We start from the raw sequence: 13,918 nt of genomic DNA on the forward strand, positions 1-13,918 counted from the left end.
GAAAGGCGCTTCAGTTACTTTATTTAACCATCAGAGTAACTCCCGGAGAGAGAACTACGATTTCATTCACTATACATACAAGGAAACTGGGGCCAAGAGAGGCAAAGTACTTTGTTTAAAAACATACAGCTAGTAAGTGGCAGAGTGATTTACCCATTTTCACTCTCTCTTGCCCACAGAGTGTGTTAAGAGGGAAATATTGACCTCTATCCTAGAAAGCTGTCCCTCCCTTTGGCCCTGAAGAATCATCTAGAAAATGTCTTTAGCAGGTGCCCTAAGCTTCCAAGTCCGTCTCTGGAAGTGTTTCAAGGTCCTTTGACCTGCTCCCGTTGAACGCATTTCATATGGGTCTGCAGCTGGAGACCGGTTCAGGGACAGCAGCACAATTCTGTCCTGCCTGGGGGCGGGGGGTGTCAGAGGTCTCCGTCTCCTCTCTGAGATTCAGACTGGCTGAGCAACCTTGTCCCTGACGACGAACAGCAAGGTGCTCTGTGTGGGGAGCTCCTGAACCTCAGATGGCACGAAAGAAGGGGACGCAGGGAATGACCACACTGAGCCCACTCTGTTCGCCTTCCCGAACTTTAATCCCAAGGTTGGGAGACCCATGCTTTGGCTTGGCACTGGGGCTCTCTCTTTATCAGGCCCTGGGACTGCTCAAGCTGGTTTTGCACCTGCAGCTGTCTGGGTGGGCAGAGGACTACTGGGCAGAGCCTGTGCCCTTCCCAGGAGATGCTGCCAGTCTCAGCGCGGAGCTGGGAACCGTTCTCCATCCTCTGCTGCCCCCTAGTGCACTAGGATATGGCTGCCGCCGGCCGCATCTTCCTTCCTACCTTCTTGCCTTCCTTGGACAGAGGTTTCTTCCAAGAGACCAGACATGGAAGGGTCTGGCTGCAGAACATCCCAGAGCTGTGTCCCCCTAACACCAGGATTATTACCCTCAACAAATATTTAGTAAGGGCCTGCCATGCACTTGGCCGTGTGGGGAGTCAAGAGGAAGCCCTCCCCCAGCCCGCCCCTCCCCTTCTTCAAGACTTGAAGGGCTCACAGTTTAATGGAGAAGACAGACATGAAATGACTCCTACAATCATTTTTTAAGAAGCTTATTAACTTTTTAAATAATTATAGATTAATAAAAAGTTCAAAGATAGTACAGAGAGGTCTTGGGTACCCATGCCCTGCCTGTGTGGATTCTTGAAACCACCACTGCAATCAAGATATCAAGATAGAGAACTATTCCAGTACCACTAAGATCTCCCTGGTGCTCCCTCTTTATACATACACCCATCCCTCCCTCCACCAGTATTCTTAACCATTGACAACTCTTAATGTTTTCCATCTCTACAATGTTGTCATTTCCAGAATTTTATACAATGGAATCATACAGTATGTGGCCTTTTGAAACTGTTTTAAATTCACTCAGAAAAAAAATATTGAGATCCATCCAAGTTGTTGCATGTATCAGTAGTTTGATTCCCTGTGATTTCTTTTTATTGCTGAATATTCCGTGGATGTATTACTGTTTATCTGCTGAGGAACATCTGGGTTGTTTTCAGTTTTTGGCTATCAAAATGAAGCTGCTATGAAGTTATGTACAGGTTTTTATGGAGACATAAATTTTTATTTCTCTAGAATAAATTACCTAAGAGTGCAATTGCTGTTTCTTTCTTTCTTTTTGTTTTAGAGTTATTTATTTATTCTAGAGAGAGAGGGAGCACGAGCAGGGGAGGGGCGGAGGGAGAGAGGAAGAATCCCAAGCAGACTCCCCGCTGAGTGCAGAGCCCATCCCACCACCCTGAGATCATGAGCTGAGTCAAAATTAAGAGTTGGCTGCTCAACTGACTGAGCCACCCAGGCACCCGCAATTGCTGTTTCTTACGTTAAGTGTATGTTTAGTTTTTAGAAGAAACTGCCAAATTATTTTCCAGAGTAGCTTACCGTTTACATTCCCACTAACAATCTATGAGAGATCCAGTTTCTCTGCATCCTTGCCAGCATTTGGTAATGTCACTATTTTTAAATTTAGCTATTCTAAGAGGTGCATGGTAATATCTCATCATGGTCTCAATTTGCATTTGCTTAATGGCTAATGATGTTGAACATCTTTTCATGTGCTTATTTGCCATTGGTGAGATGTCTGCTCATGTCTTTTGCCCATTTTCTAATGGGATTGTTTATTTATTTATTTTTACTGTTGAGTTTTGAGAGTTCTTGATATATTGAGATAGGAGTCCTTTGTCAGATGTGTGATTGGCAAATATTTTCTCCTAGTCTGTAGATTGTCTTAACATTGTCATAACAGGGTCTTTTGTGGAGCAAAAGTTTTTAATTTTGATAAGTCCATTTGTGGATTTTTTTCTTTTATGGATTGAATCATGCTTTCAGCGTTACATCTAAGAACTCTTCACTAAGCCCTAAGTCTCCAAAATTTTCTTCTATGTCATTTTCTAAATTTTTATAGTTTTATGTCTTATATTTAACCCTGTGTTCCATTTTGAGTGAATTTTTGTATAAGGTGTGAGGTTTAGATCAAATATCTTGTTTGTTTTTTGCTTTTAGATATCCAATTGCTCTAGCATTATTCATTTAAAAGACCATTCTTCCTCCATTGAATTGTTTTTATATGTTTGCAAAAAGTCATTTGGGTGTTTATGACAACATGGATGGATCTTGAAGACATTATACTAAGTGAGATAAGTCAGACAGAGAAAGACAAATACTGTATATCAATGATATGTGGAATCTAAAAAAGCCAAACTCATAACAGAGTAAAATGGTGGTTACAGGGGCTGGGGGCTGGGGGCATAGGAGAGATGTTGTTTAAGCGTGCATACCTAGTAGATAAGCAAGTCCTGGAGATCTGATGTATATAGACAATAATACTGTATTATAATCATCAAACTTGTAAAGAGACTAGATCTTAGTTATTTCCACCATAAAAAAAGAAGTGATAATTATGTCATGTGATAGAGGTGCTATCACCACAATGGCAATCTTGTTACAGTGTATAAATGTATCAAATCAGTCTGTTGTACATCTTAAATATATACAATGTTATATGTCAAATGTTTTTCAATTAATAATATTTCAAATAAAAAAATCAGCCGGTAATCATATGTGCATCTATTTCTGGGTTCTCTGTTCTCTTCTACTGATCCCTCTGCCAATACCCCCCAGTTTTATTACTGCAGCACTGTAATTTAAGCCTTGAAACTGGATAGAATGATTCCTCCCACTCTATTCTTCTTCTTCAGAGTTGTTTTGGCTCTGTAGTTCCTTTGCCCTCCCACACAAGTTTTAGAAGAATCTGGTCTATGTCTTTCTGGGATTTTAATAGAAATTACATTAAATCTCTATATCAATTTTGGAGGAACTGACATTCTTACTATATTAAGTCTTGCAATCCATTTATTTAGATCTTCTTTGACTTCTTTCATTTGAGCTCTCAGCATATAATTCCTGCACATGTTATGTTAGAATTATATCTGAGTATTTTACCTTTTGTGAGTGATTGTAAATGGTGTTGGATTGTTAATGACGATGTTCACATGTTTATTGCTAATAAATAGAAATACAATTAATTCTTGTATCCCGTGACTTGCTGAATTTGCTGATTAGTTCTAGAATTTTTTTTTGTAGATTCCTTGGGACTTTTTTTTACATAGATCATTATGTCATCTGCAAATGGGGACATTTTATTTCTTCTTTCTGATATGTATGCTTTTTATTTCCTTTTCTTGTCTTATTGCATTGTCTAGAACTTCCAGTACTATATGAATAGCAGTGGTGAGAATGGACATTCTTGCCTTGTTCCTGATCTTAGGGAGAATCGCTCAGTCTTTCACCATTTAGTATGTCAGCTGTAGGTTTTTTTTAATAGGTGTTCTTTATCAGCTTGAGGAAGTTCCACTTTATTTCTAGTTTTCTAAGAGTGTCATGAATGGATGTTGAATTTCAAGTGTATTTTGTACCTCAATTGATATAATAATGTGATTTTTTTCCTTTAGCCTGTTAATATGGTGAATTATACTGATTGATTTTCAAATATTGGATCAGATTTGCATCCCTAGAATAAGCTCCACTTGGTCATGGTATATAAGAATTTTTATATATTGCTGAATTCTATCTGCTAATATTTTAAAAGATTTTTTTACATATATATATAAAATGGCCAACTTAAGCCTAATTTATCAATAATTACCTAATTGCTAACAAACACATTCTAACATCTATGCATCTCAGTGTTAGTGTCTTTTGATTATCTTTTCTCATTCAGTTTGAGATCTTTCTGGTGTTTGGAGAGATGAATAATTTTCGATTGAATCACGGGCATTTTGGGTGTTATATTATAAGACATCAGATTTTTTTTTAAGATTTTATTTATTTGAGAGAGAGAGAAAGAGAGAGAGAGAGAGAGAGGCACAGAGGGAGAAGCAGGCTTCCCGCTGAGCAGGGAGCCAGATGTAGGGCTCAGTCCTAGAACCCTGGGATCAGGACTTGAGCAAAGGCAGATGCTCAACCAGCTGAGCCACCCAGGTGCCCCAAGACACCAGATCTTATTTAAATCTTATGTTTTAGCAGGCCTTCTCTGACACTGGGTGAAGGTGGGTGTCCCCTTATTACTGCCAGGTGGGGGTGGAAGTCTAGGTTCTCCTCTTGGCCTCCTGGACTCCACTAGTCCTCGGACATCACCCCGCAGGAACGGGGAGAGGCGCCTCATCACTACAGGACTTTGTCAGAGGAGTGGTGGAGGGGAAGTCCAGTCTCCCCACGTGGTCGCCACTGATTTTACCCCCAGAAGTAGAAGGTCCTGGCTTCCTACTTGGCCTTCCCTGGCTCCACCACTAGGTGGTGGGGGTGCCTTCTTACAGCCTGGCTGTGGAGTGGGGTCTAGGCTCCCTTCTCAGGCTTTGCTGGGATGGGGTTTGGCTGGGATAGAACGGTTGGTGCCTAAAAGTAGACTGCCCTTTCCTGGTCCTCTGGTCAGAGGAAGCAGGCATTTTTTTTTTTTCTTGTGATGGGTGGCCCTTCTGAGTTGCCATTTTTCCAGTACCCAGTGTGGGATGCGAGAGGTAAAAAGGAACCCAGGGAACTGGCTGCAGTGCTGCTCCTTAGGTCCTGATGCTTCTCTCCCTCCACCTTGCAGTCATGTGTTTGTTTTATATACAACAATGTCCAGGAGTTTCTGTTCTCCTTAGAGGGAAGAAGAGAGTAAAGTATATCCACTCCATCTTCCCAGACACAGAAGTTTTGTACAATCATTTTTCAAAATTTAAGTTTGAAAAACTTCAGTGGTTCAAAAAATAAATAAAAATATATCTAAAAAGTGAAAAATCTCCATTCCACACTGTCCCCCATCACTTACTTCTATCCTACCCCCAAACCATTGTTATTGGTTTATTGTTTTCTTTTTTTTTTTTTTAAGATTTTATTTATTTATCTGACAGAGAGAGTGAAAGAACACAAGCGGGGGAGAAGGAGAAGGAGAGGGAGAAGCAGGCTCCCTGCTGATCAGGGACCCCCATGTGGGGCTTGATCCCAGGACCCTGGGATCATGACCTGAGCCAAAGGCAGATGCTTAACCACCCAGGTGCCCTGGTTTATTGTTTTCCTCAAGAGTTTTCTAAACGAATGTAAGTATAAATCCTTAATTTCCACATTTTTAAAAATACAAAAGCTAACATATTATAGGTAGAATTTTGAACCTAACCAAATGCAAAGTATCTTGCAGATCACTCTTTATTGGTACATAGGGAAATTCCTCATCCTGCAAAAGTGCAGAGAATGTCATTGAACGATGTATAATAGCTTGGACATTTAGGTGGTTGTCCGTCTTTTGGAACTACACATGGTGCTGTGATATGTCATTTCACATATGTGTATCTATGGGATACCTTACAGAAGTGGAATTTCTGAATCCCTGAAGTCCTGAGAGACACTTTCTCGCTGAGATAGTTGCTCAAGAGGCTGACAGATGAAGCTGGCTAAGGTTGTGTTTAATATCATGGCAAAACTTGGGGTCAGTCTGAAAAACCAGTCTCTCTTCCCGGACACATAGACCTCTTCCGATAAGAAGGTTGGGACAAGGGCATAGTGGAGAGGTTGTTGGAAAGGACATGTTTTTCCCATAATCTCTTTCTGTTTTGTTACCTCCTGGTCAAACTGCAGTTGGAAGACTCTAGAACAGTTAAGGTAAGCTGTTCACCATGACAGCCCCTCTCAGTGTCCCCCTGGAATGGTCTCTGAAGGCCACATGGTAGGAAGGTTGGGAGCACAGAGCGTGGACACAGTAGGGGAGCTCCCTTTCCTCTTGGGGGCCTCAGTTTCTCCATCTGCAGAAGGAAGACATAGGGACAAACTTCTGTTGAGAGAGGGTGCTTACCCTTCATTAAGAACCACATCACTCCAACGGGTGTCTGTACAAGGGTGCATGTAGGGTTACATTTGGTGGGAGCTTTCAGCTAGTAGAGAACAAAGAGAGGAAGAAGAGGGGGGGAAAAGGAATAATGATGGGAATGGAAGGAAAGAAAGCCCCACTTAGATGTGCTCCATGAGCATGGATCGGGCAGAGGAGGCTGCAGTGAACAGGCTCTTTGACATGAGACAAATGTCTCTGTTTTATTATTTACGTTGGGGGTATGGTTTACATACATAGTGTACAGTTCTAGGAGTCTGACAAATCATAGTCATGGAACCATCAACCCAACCCAGATATAGACAGACTTATCTCCCCACCCACCCAAATTCCCTCAATCAGTGATTTCTGTCCCAATAGTTTTGTCTGTTCCAGGATGTCAGATATATGGAATCATGTACTATGTTGCCTTTTTTTTTTTTTTAAATAGAGGCATAATTAGCCTTTTGAACCTGACCTTTTTCAAGGTGCACTGGGGATTTATCAATTTTTTTTTTGTCCGTGCATTGGTAGTTTGTTCCTTTGTACTGCTGGTTAGTATTCCATTGTATGAAAATACTACAGGGGTGCCTGTGCAGTTGGTTAAGGATCGACTGCTGAGTGTGGGGCTCGCTGAGGGGCTCAATCTCATGATCCAAAGATCTCTCTGGATCTCTCTCTCTTGATTTTGGCTCAGGTCATGATCTCAGGGTCATGGGACTGGGCCGTGTGTCAGGATCCATGTTCAGCACAGAGTCTGCTTCTCTTCCTCTTTCTCTCCCTCTCCCTCAGCCCCTCCCCACTGCTCACGCTCTCTCTCTCTCTCTCTCTAAAATAAATAAAACCTTTTTTAAAAAAAGAAAGTACTACAGTTTGCTAGTGGAAGGACCTTTGGGTTGTTCCCAATTTTTGGCAATTACGAATAAGGGCATTATGAGCATTTGTGTCTGGGTCTTTGTGTGAATATAAAGTAGACAAAGAATGCTTGCTGTTTGTATAGTTAGTGAGAAGTCAGGGGTGGGACATGGAGTAGGGCTTCAGCTGGTGGTATTGAGCTCACTGGATGGTGGAGGTGACCGAACAAATATGCAATTAAAGGGTTAGGCAACTCATGAGAGCACACACCACGTGGAAGATGAGCCTCCAGAGAGGACATTGAGACTATCCTGTCACCGTGGGACATGGTCAACAGGATGCACACATTCCTCCACTGCCCTCCTGGGGGCAAAGGCTGGTGGCACAAACTGCTGTGACCTCTGACTTCCTCATTGTCCATTTGCTTCAACAGTCACAAACAAATTTCCATCTTATCTTACCCAAGTACACATTATTGTAAAAATATTCAAATGCAGGATACTCAGTAAAATGTGAAAGTCCCCCTTCACATCCCTGTCACACACCCCCTACCCAGACTTGGCTCCTGTGAGCATGTAATCCTGATACACATTCTTTCCTGTTTTTTTACACACACACAAACACATACACACACACACAGTATCTATGGATATGGCTTTATCTCTGTATCTTTTTAACTTATAATAATGAGGTACTATGATGTGTTACTCAATAGCTTGATTTCTGGGGGGCCTAAATATGGCTTGGCAATCTGATCCGTGCATTCTGTTCTGCTTCATTCTTTGTAACCTGCCACGCAGTACGAGAGACGATACATCATTTATTTCCTTCCTTTCTTATTCATGACTAATTTATTTTGAAGTTTTACTGTTACATAAAACATTGTGACAAACAACCTTTTATATATGGCTTTGTGCACGCATGATTCTCTTCTCTCACAGAAACCCTAGAAATGATTAACTTGTTTGCAGGAAAGGGAAGGACATTTAATATTTTGATAAATCTGGACAAATTGATTTCCTAAAAGGATGCACTCATTTATATTCCTATCAATTTTCTCACAACCTTATCACCACTGGAAATGACCAATCTTTGAAATTTTTATTAACTTAATGGGTGAAAAATGATCCTCCCCCCATTGTTTTAATTTGCATTTTCCCATTTACTGATAAAATGGATCCTGTCTCGTACATATGAATTTTCTCTGGGTGTTTCTTTGTATTGTAGTTTCTACCTTTTCTGTTTCTTCCATTGAGCATTGTCCTTTTCTTTGATTTTATGTTCTTTATACATCCCAGATATTAATCTTTGTATAACATGTATTATTTTCTCTATCCTGTCACTTAAAAAATATTTTTTGTGGTGTTCTTTATCATACACATTGTTAAAAAAATGAAATTCAACTGAGTGTATTTAAAGATATTGGCTTTATTGAGTGATTCATGAATTGGGCAGCATCCCATCTAGTAGCTGGAAAGATGTTCCGAGGAGCTGTACAAAATGTACAAAATGCTTTTATAGGCAGAAGGGGGCAGAAATAAGAAGTGTCTAGCAAGGAGTGTTTCAGGCAAGGTCACCTTTCACTAGTGGAAGGCAGGGCTCTATCAAGTAGTGTTCACCAGCCCTGACCAGGTAACTCCATATTGACTGGTTCCCAGGAGGGGCGGAAGCTGCAGTTAGGTTAGGTATTAAGTCTTGGTTTGCTGATGGGGCTTAGCACAGTGACTCCATTTTGGATCTGTTGTTTCTGTTTTAACAACAAAAATTGTTTTTTTAGGTAATAAATCTGTCAGTGTTTTTCTTCCTGGCTTCTGTGGTGGGGAGGGGAGCTGTTGCAGGGAGGCGGGTGCAGTCCTCTGGGGAAAGGGTGGGTGAGAAGAAGACTGAAGCCCGTGAAGACCCACTTCCTCAGGGAAGGTTTCATCTGTGAAAATATCAACAGTTGCAGGGAGCACTGTGTTTCCCAACAGTGGGCCTGAGCTTGCCTGTTGGAGCCCAGCTAGGGTGAGGGTGAAGCCAGACCTGTTGTCCTGGGCTGAGTCTTGCCTTGTGCCAGTGACTGGAAGATCACAGAGATTTGCTGAGACTCTCTCCTTTGTGCTTCTTCTTGGGGCTGGCACCCGCCACTTTCCTTCAGGGTCCAGTCTCTCTCCCCAGCAGCTTGGAATACAATGCCTCAGATCAGGGGCCCTGCAGGGCGGGGGGAAGGGAGCAACCAGCTGTGTGCCCACAGCCGGAACATGCCTCCTGGCTGACCCTCTGGTTGCAGAGCTACTTCTCCTTGCCCCACCTCTCCCATCCCCGACATTCTCTCCTACCCTTTTCCCCAACCCCTCATCTCCTGTCAAGGGCAAAGGCTTCCTTTGGGGAAGTGGGAAGCATGGGGTAATGGGCTCTATGGGAATAGGGAAGGAGCAAAGAGGAGCCAGGAGAATGTCTCCCCAAGGGGCATGGATCGTCTCCGGGTCCTGAGAATCATCACCTTTCCCCTGCCGCCCACACACAGCAGTCACAGGAAACTGAGATGCTCTTGGCTCCCCTGGTCCCAGCTTTCACCTCCCCATTTGGGAGGGGCAGGAGCGCTGGGTGGGCAGGGGAGGAGCTGAAAAGTCCCTGGAGGAAACTGTGGTCAACTAAGCACTGTCCCACTCTTTTTTCTCTCTCTCTGCACACTGTGTCTCTGCAAACTGTCATTTCCTGGGTGTTGGTTTTACCTCTCTTCCCCAGAAGGATGGGCTAAAGACAGATGACAGAGTCAGAAGGTCATTTGGGTCCTGACCACAGTCCTAAGTCCCATTCAGCCCCATAGGCCTTTTATCCAGGTCTAAGTGTTGGGCCAGGGATGTGTGTCCACACTGGGAGGTCTTGTGGGTGCTGGAGGTGAAGGACGATGGGAAGTGCAGGGAGGGTCTCGGGCAAAAGTGGCGAGAGGAGAGCTGAGAGCAGAGGGAGGAGAGCGTGCCGGGCCAGGGTCCTCAGAGGGGCTGGTGGGAGAGGAAGGGGCTGGCTCAGGTGGGCAGAAGCAGCCTCAGTGCTGCCCCCCTGCCCTAGCCCATACCTTAGTTCCCTCTGTGGCCCAACCTCCTGAGGCTTGTGACATGTCACTTGAAAAAATAAGTAGATGAAAGAATCTAACAGATTTTCCTTTAGTGAATTTCAGAGGTTTTAGAATCAGGAAAATATTGATGTTTATACATAATTTACAAAGGAAAGAGAAAAAAACCCCAAGAAACCTGGTGTGATATGTGTGAGATTCTAGACGCAGCCCTCGTAGAGATCCGCCAACTGGTGTCAAGGCCAGGGCCTCATAGAGACCTGAGCACGTTGCTGGGACTGTGGTTCCGATGGTGGCTTCATTTGCATCTGATGACACCCAGGTAGAACCCTTGGGTGTATCAGTCATCGGGGCTGCTGGGGGGGGGGGGGGCGGTGGGGGTAAGTCAGCCCTTGGAAGGGGTTGCATTTTTCTCATCAGTGGGCCTCAAAGAGTGCTTTATTGTAACCTCTCCATGGGAATGGGGTCTGGTGGGGGGGTGGGGAGGAGGCATTTGTCTAATTTCCAGAGAGGAGCAGGATGTGCCTGCGGCAGACAGGTCACTGGAGCTCAGAGTCCAGGTATTCCACTCCACTTCTTTATTTTTAACTCACTGTATTCTTTATGAGGAAGTATTTTAAAATAAATTGCAGATATCCTGACATTTCACCCTTAAATAATTCAGTATGCAGCTCTGAAAAAAAAAATAAAAGAGCTTCTTGCTACATAGTAGATTAACATTATCATAGCCAATGCAATTAAAAACCATTTTATAGGCTGTACTACCCAGTCCATATGAGCAGAAATTCTGATCTCTGCAAGCGAGACCGCCGATTTCCCCAGAATGCCCCTCCTTGGACCTGGTGTGGAGCCTGGTCCTCGAAGGAACCCAGAATGGAGGCTGAGGACTACAAAAACAGGAGGTGGATTTCTGAGGAAAAGATCCCACACCTGGGAGCCTGAATTGTCCCTGGGTACCAGCATGCTGCCAGACTCTTAGGGTGGGACAGGGGCTTCAGCCCCTTCCTGGGACCTTGTGTCCTCGCTAGGGAGCTCATGAGGTCTTGGCTACTCCAAAGACTAATGTGACTCCATAGCAAAGCTCCTCATTAAGATGCGTGTTTTTTCCATACCACCAAGCAATTAACGCAATTCTTCATGGACACTGGGTGTTCCACAAGTGGAACTTCGTTCTGACACTTTGGACCTGGAGTCAGTATCAGATCCCACAGGTTAAGGGCTTGGTCCCAAAAGACTGCCCCCACTAAAGACCCCAGTCACAAGTCCCAGGTTGTCACCTGTGCTTCTAACCAGCTACAAATCGGGGGTTCCCACAACCCCCTCCTCGGGCTCCACTAATTTGTAGAGTGGCTTACAGAACTCAGAAAACTTGTTGACTCACTAGATTACTGGTTTATTATAAAGGATTACCAGTTTATTAAAAGGATATTAAAGTGTATGAGGCAACAGTCAGAGGAAGCAATGCATAAAGCAAGTTTCAGAGTGCAAGAGCTTCTGTCCCAGGGTTGCTTGGGGCCTGATACAGGGGCTCGTGGAAGCATTCACGTTCCCTGATGTGGATGTGCCGCAAGCACCATCCTTCCTTGGATTTTTTGGAGGCTCCCTTACATAGGCACCATTGATTAAATCACTGGTCATTGGTGATTGATTAAACTTTCAGCCCCTCTCCCCTCCTGGGAAATCAGGGACTGGGATTAGAAGTTCCAACCCTCTAACCACAGTTGGTTCCCCTGGCAACCAGCCCTCATCCTTAGGGGGTTTCCAAACGTCAGCACATTAACATAAACTCAGAGGTGGTGGCCAGGGGCTTGTTATGAATAACAAGTCACCCATGTCACCTTTATGGCTCTGAAGCCATTTTGGGAACTGGGGACAGAGACCAAATATGACAAAAGATGCTTCCATCTCAGGAGCAAAAGAGGCTTTGATTGGGGCACCCGGGTGGCTCAGTCGGTTAAGTGTCCGACTCTTGATCTCAGCTCAGGTCTTCATCATGGGGTCCTGAGTTCAGGCCCCATGTTGGGCTCCATGCTGGGCATGGAGCCTACTTTAAAAAAAAAAAAAAGAGGCTTTGATCGCTCAGGTGATTCCAAGGATTTTAGCAGCTGTGAGCAGGAACCGTGGATGAAGACCACAATAAACATGTATTATAAATTGCAATATCACACTCATCCTTGCTGGGTTTCTTCTGCCACTCTCTGGTGCTCACCAGTGTTCCTCTTCTCCCATCCCCTCCCCAGCCACTCCCGTCCGACTTTGTTCCCACGCCATTGCTCCTTCCCTCTGTCCACACTGGAATCTTCTATGGGGGCCCCTCCACCTATAGACTCTGAGTTCAAGGGCTGCTGGCTCCTTTTGTCTGTTTGTATCTCATGGTGCTCTGTCCCTGGCAACCCAGCCAGGTGCAGGAAAGTTCATCTCATGCCCATCGGCTTAGCCTCCTGTGGAAGGGGCTTTAGAACTCGTCTTCATCCCCTTCGTTTTCCAGAGAAGAACAGAAGTTCAGAGAGGGGCAATGACCCGCTTAAGCTTATACAGGGCTGAGCTGAGACAATTAATCGGGGTCTTATTTCCAAGCCTTGCTCACCCTGTGCCCCTCTGCTCACTGGGCTTATATGCAGTGCCCTTCCTTGCTTAGAACAGCACTGACGGGGGTTTTTGGGCATCCAGGGGCCAATGGGAGAACTGAGGATAAGAAGGGAGATGATGGAGAAAATAGGGCAAAGTGGAGAAGTTCGTTCCCTGGAGATCAAATGTGGGAATGCAGAACAGTTTTAGAATTTGAAGAAAACTTAGGCTGGCTCAGGTGGAGCAGCGTGTGACTCTTGGTCTCAGGATCGTGAGTTCGAGCCCCATGTTGGGTGTAGAGATTACTTAAATAAAACTTTAAGAAACAAAATAAAACAAACAAAAAAAGAATTTGAAGAAAACTTAGGAAACAATATATAATCACATAATTTTATAATTTGCAAGGCTTGTCCATTTGCATTGTTTATCTAAGTCCTCCCAATAGTGTGGTGGTAATATTTATCTCCCTACAGGTGAGGAAACCAGTCTGGAGAAGGTCAATGACTTACTGAAAGTGGCAGGTAGCTTTACTGGCATCTGGACTCCTGAGTTCCATCAGTGTTTTCCACTGCATGTCCCACCTGCAATCAGAGCAGGAATCCAGGAGGGGGAGGACAGGCACTGTGTCAGAACAGCACCCAGATGCAGAGGCAACCCCTTTCCCATCCCATTACACTGGTTTGGTCACCACAGCCTCCCAGCAAGGAAGAAGGCTACCCCTGGCCACTGCTGGCCCGAAGAGAGTTGTCAGTGAATATGCATGTGTTTTGGGCCTAGGTTGGTCAGTTTCTTCACCCTGATTCTCTCCTGTTTTCCTCTTTGCTGTCCACCAAGAAAAGGAGCCGACTCCCTGTAGGCTCTCTGTGCCTTCAGCTGAAATTAGCTCTGAGTTGCCCCTGCTGTGGAACAGGTGAGTCCTCTTCTTACTATACTTCATTCCCTCTTAAAGCTCAGCATTTGTTCATTGTGTCCTCCATATATCTGATGCTACTTAGTAATCCAATATATATCATCCTACTTAGTAATCCAAATAGCTTGGCTATTATCAG

General features: G+C 44.2%; 1 long non-coding RNA gene across 1 annotated transcript in view; it reads left to right on the forward strand.

The window, feature by feature from the left end:
• The window catches only part of LOC113927336, a 30,702-nt gene that overhangs the window by 11,804 nt on the left and 4,980 nt on the right, over nt 1–13,918 (forward strand). The window contains exon 3 of the long non-coding RNA XR_003521584.1: nt 13,704–13,779. This is a non-coding gene — a long non-coding RNA (uncharacterized LOC113927336). The remainder of the gene's footprint in view (nt 1–13,703; nt 13,780–13,918) is intronic.

The sequence above is a fragment of the Zalophus californianus genome, chromosome 7 (assembly GCF_009762305.2).
Source record: "Zalophus californianus isolate mZalCal1 chromosome 7, mZalCal1.pri.v2, whole genome shotgun sequence".
Lineage (NCBI taxonomy): Eukaryota > Metazoa > Chordata > Mammalia > Carnivora > Otariidae > Zalophus > Zalophus californianus.